The sequence below is a fragment of the Acipenser ruthenus genome, chromosome 24 (genome assembly GCF_902713425.1).
Source record: "Acipenser ruthenus chromosome 24, fAciRut3.2 maternal haplotype, whole genome shotgun sequence".
NCBI lineage: Eukaryota > Metazoa > Chordata > Actinopteri > Acipenseriformes > Acipenseridae > Acipenser > Acipenser ruthenus.
The window spans coordinates 16,691,613-16,697,379 of NC_081212.1; positions in this window are offsets into that span (position 1 = coordinate 16,691,613).

Here is a 5,767-nt window from a genome sequence, read left to right on the forward strand (position 1 = left end):
TTCAAGACACAGCAAGTAGCAAACTTGTTTATGATTTCAACACAAAAGCTGCTCTAGGTTAACACACTTCTATAATAAAAATAAATAGCATTGTAGTACTGAAAGGACTCTTACAGTAACTACAATTTTTTTTAATAATTGTCGATATCAACTATTTATTAGCAATTGCCTTTAAGACAGTTGAGGATTACCGGGGTCTGTGAAACCATGAGAAGTCTGCTTTAGTAAGTGATAGCCTCAGGGTACTGTGTTTTAGAGCAGAGAAGAGTGACCTGGCAAACATGTTGATAGAAGAGAATCTGTGCATGCAAACTATCCTTTGTGTTTGTTCTTTCACAAGTCAGTCAATGTTTCCAAGTACTTCCTGTCCCTCCAGGCGCTTTGGTGTGACTGTCTGCTCCATCTGCATGTCAGAGGAACATAACATTAATGAATTTGAAGAGTAGTACCTGTGGTTCAAATCCATTCTTGCCCTTAACTTACAGGGTTATAACTTGCCCATTACCCAGGTCAGTGTTTCAAAACTACCCTTGTTTAGACATACATAAACATGTAAATGTAACAAGCAATGTTGTATGATGAGGTTTAAGACTTTATAACCACAAAACAGTGCAGAGGGCTAGCAACATTTCCCAATACTTAATTTGTTTATGCAGCAGGTTGATGGAAGCAGATCCATTTTTTATATGATGAAACACAGTTTAACCTTTTTAATGCGCTACAACCAGTGTTGGATGGAAATGCTGATATGTCAAGTATAATACACAATTGTATTTGGTTGTTTATTCATACTTCCACATGTTCAGCAATGGATACAGAATTATTTTCATCACTTTCATCATTTTTCCCATTGTTACTAGTTCCTCTCTAAACAGTCAGACTAGCCAGCATTGTTAGAATGTGGTTGGACTGGGTTAAATCTGACTGGATTTGGAGGGGAATGTGAGAGGTGGTCAGGCTAAATTGGTTAATTGACAATTTAGACTGTCCACAGGTATACAGGAGGAGTGGGGAGACACTGCCTCAGTTTCAACCTGGGGCTCAAAGAGAGTCTGTGCTCTCTGTTCTAGCCACCAAGATAGTTTTACATTGGGTGTGATTTTGTTGTCCTAGTCCACCATTAAATGGCCAGGACTTGTTTTTAATTTGATTTAATTATTAAAAAGAAAAGTGCACCACCAAGCAGTTAATCAACATTTTTCTTGCAGGGTTGTGGAGTTTAGAATTGTAAATCTTAGTGTTATTTTCATACTTTTCATGTAATCTGACCTCAGATCTGCAGTCGGAGGAACAATCATTAGATAGAAAAAGTTATATGTATTAACATTTTTATCAGCTTTCCCTCTGACACTGGATTGCCTATAATTAAGATTGTATGTATTGATTCTCTGTTAAGGAATAGTGAACCATGAAAAATGAGTGTTAATACCTAGGTGAAAGACAAAAACAAATGTGAAACCTTTTGAAGAAGAGGCATGAATAATTGAAATGATTTATTAATTTCTAATAGAGATTCATGTCAGTTTCCCTAAAGCTATGGGGGTCCACTTAACCCCCCACCATCACAATCTGCTATGCAAGTACTTTAAACCCTGCAGTCAGCCTCCTGGCCCTGCTGTGCTCACAGACTGAGATCTTCATAAGGCATCTTCATGAGGCAGAACTAACTCAAACAATGTAGTTTATTGCAAATACCTTACAAACACACAACTGTACTGTATATGCATGCATCATTCTGGTTTTTAGCATTGATATTGGATAGTATATTTAATATTGTAACACAACATGCCGTGTTATTTCTCTGGGCTCATGTGGCAATGTGCCCCGCCCTTGTGTGCATGTGTGTGTTATGTGTTGTATGTTGCGTGTGTTAATGTTGGTGTATAGAGATTGGTACACGGAATATAAATGGGTCTGTGTTTCACGTGTGATTTAAATTGTATATTTATATTTAGGCACGGGATTGCACTTCACGTGCATTTAAAGTATGTAATAATATGTGAGCACGGCGTTGCACGTAATGAATTCACGTGCTGGGATTCAAGTGAGTAATTAATTAGTAATTGAATCCCAGCACAACAGTATATATAGAGACACGTAGCACTCACTCGGGGTTGGGTGTTCGAGAGAAGGAGAAAGTAAAGTGAAGGAAAATAATAATGTGTTTTGTACTCACCGTGTTTGTTTGTCTCTGTGCACCGTTTGTGAAGTGTTAGTTCGTTTTGTTTGTCTATTTATTTTGGCGTAAGTGCCGTGTCCTGTTTTGTGCTTGTGTTTGTTTGTTCAACCTTTTTATTAAATGCTGAGCGAAACCATTCGCTCAGCTCCACCAAACCACACCTCTCTGTCGTTTTATTTCCTGCTTCTGGTCTGACACCACTCACTCCGGCCGTCTTTGTGACAGCTCGCTAGTGCAATGCTGCCACCACCTCAAGTACTGGTAGGGTCCAGCAATAGAAGTGACAACAGAAGCCAGACATTAGTTCAAATGCAATAATAAATGTAAAGAATGCAGTCTGCTATCTAAACTGTTTAGACAGAATATCACTCTGTATCTAATTACACCAAGGGGAATATATAAAACCCTAAATGATCTAATTTAACACAGTGAAAACAACACATACTATCATTGTTATTAATCCATCTGAAAACCATTACAGTGCAAATTAAGACTGCAGATCAGACTGATATACAGCAGATTTTTAGGTTACAATTTAAAAAATTTAAAAAAGAAACACATGTTCCCATCTGGATAATAACCCCTTCATGATTTTAGAGCTACAGGCCTTGTAAGTGATTAAATCGTGCATGTGGCAAAACGAGTGCAATGTCCTTGGTGTTAGAAGCAAACTGATCTACAGGTAAAAACAGGTATTTATATCCCAGATAGTGGATAAAGGTCCTCATGGTCAGGGGGAAAATCCTGGGGAAGACCTGGGGAACTCCCAGGGAAGACCTGGGGAATTTCCCGCCATTACAGGACCAACGAGAGAAAAGCTCCAACGGTGAACTCTCTTCTACGCACCATACGGTCCTCCAGGAACCATGTCTGCAAGCTCACAGAGCCCCAGTACTGCTGCTTACCAGGGCCCTCCAGTCCCCTCACTCTCAGTCAGATGGCTTTCCGTGGCTTGGATGGGGAACTTTCTCAAACAGTGACTCCATCATGGTGCACTGCCTCTTGTTCTCCAGGCTTAACCCTGTCTGTTAATTAACCTAACAGCACATAATTGTAAAATTCTACAGTCAGGTGATTGTTGTACACTGCCCATTAATTGAGTAACCTGTTCTAAGTTTTTGGTTACCAGCGGGGAATTTTTAAAAAAAAATATGTATTCCTTGAAACCAGAAACAGTGGTTTCCACAGGGAGAAGGCTTCCGTTCGGCCACTGTAAATAAGTTAGTACTCAGACTGAGATGAGGCTCAACCCACTAGAACACACCGCCTCCCACTGAGCTTACATAATGGAGCTAGAGCTTATGTAAATGTAACCTTCTCTGCATACCCCTCCTGTAACCAAACCAAAAAACAAGCACAACTCCCTGTTGAAGTCTCCTGTCTCATGTACTGTAGCAGTTTTGCACTGTGATCTGTCAGGACTGCACAGCAGGCAGACAAGCAGAGAAATGAGTTTCTGGATACCTACAATTTCACTCTGCTCTTCTTGTATTATATTATACATTTGTGTTTAATCCTTTCAATACGGCCTGCTTGGTATTTACTACAATAATTGGTGGTTCAACCAATCTGTGCTTACATAACACTGGAGAAGCTTATGACCTAGAATCACTTAATATAATACATTTATTTTTGACACAGGTTTTGGTGATGGTAGTTGCTGGTGGCTGCCACTAGAGTACGAACAATGGTAGACCCTAGGGAACGGTAATACACAGAGGTGTCAGACACTGAACAGGTTTCAAAACAAAAACACAAGTGCCCAAAACAAAAAACAATACCAAAACACAGCTAAAAACAAAAGGTGACCAAGCACAGGTCTTGCTCTACCTCCCTAAAACAGAGGGACCCGCACTCCAGGAACGCTACCCTACACTCATGGTCTATACTGTTGTGGGATCGTGCAGCAATCCCCTAAACTAACCCACAGGGTAATATAAAGCTTACTTTTTGCTTTGGCTGTTATGCTCTCCCCACACCAAGAGGTTCTGTGTCCAGTCTCGGCAGTCTGTTTTCTCCATTTCTTTCTCCATACAGCCGGTAGATTGTGGAAGAGACCGTGTGCGTAGCGCAGCACCCTTTTATGGTCAGATGCTCCCCCAGACATGCCCCTCCCAGCCAATCAGGGACTCCCAGCCGAGATCAATTAAAAGGTTATGATGAAGTTGTATAGTGTGCTGATGAGACCGCACTTAGGGTCTGATTCACGAAAGGGCACTAAACATTATGGTGCACCATAATTGCAATTCGTGTGCATGTTCATGATTTCTGTATTTACTATTGGAAATTGTATTAATTATCGTGCGAAATAGTGGGCATATTATGGTGCACACTCATTTTATTGTGACATACTATGGTAATTAGAATGACTATGTGATTTGTATGGTAATGCATTGTAATATATTTAAATGAGGCACCCCACTCTGAATAATGAGATGAGCTTTATTCACACAGTATTTACTAATCGTAGTGTGCACCTTAAAGTGAGCGATAATTAGTTTGTTTGGAAACCAGGCTTTAACCACTGATAGGCGCACTATTTAAACCTATTTTTCTGGGCTGAAATCTATCTATCTATCTATATAAGTTTTCATATAGACCAATGAAAATGACCTGAAAATAACATTAAGCATGAATAAACGTGAATTAATGTTATACTTTCTTTGATTTTATTTTATAGTTCATTTCATTGGTACATACAATAGAGTGGTTAAATAAAACACTGGACCAAAAAAAGTATTATAATTTAAAACAACCTTCTCCACTAGAATTTCTAACTCATCTGCATTCAGTTTTAGTTTGCATTGCCACTGCCTGTCCCGTTATTTTCGGTCAATGTAAGCCACCTCCACCTTTCACAATAAGCCACTGACCAAAACATTTACCTGGAGTGCTGGGACCTTTTATATCACGGTGGTCACAGGTAAGTCTTGGACACAATAATCTGCACATTAAATTATCGATCACAATACATGTAGTGTGCACGCTATGGTATGTAAACTAGCCAAATAGTGTGCATGTAAATTAATGTGTTCTCTGTTAGTAAACAGGACAGTAAATTTAGATTTATGGTCACGTCAGGCTCATTACTTAACGTACATGTTACAGCTACATTTAGTGCCCTTTCATAAATGAGGACCTTAGAGTAGTGTTAAATTCTGGTCACCACACTACCAAAGGCATACTGGTGACCAGAATTGAACACAGTACTCTGATATTTGTGGTTAGAACTTATCAAGAAGTATACAGGTTGCAAGTCTTGTGGGGTAGCGGAACATGAGTGGAGTTCAGAATTAACAGAAAAAAAACAAAATGCTTTTTAGCACATAATCTCACTGCTTGATGGGGTATAAATACAACAAGGTAGGGATGATTATTTGAGACACACATCTAAGAGCTTCCATTCTCCTCCCTGAACATCATGCTGAGGTTTGCCCAATGTGACTCCCAATGGGAAGGTAACATGACCGACTACCTAGCTTGTGACCATTTTAACATGTCAATCTATTCTCATGCAGTGCTTTGAGACTTGGAATCAATAAATATAATGCTGTTTAAGTTCAATTCTCATCTCATCTTAATTATAAT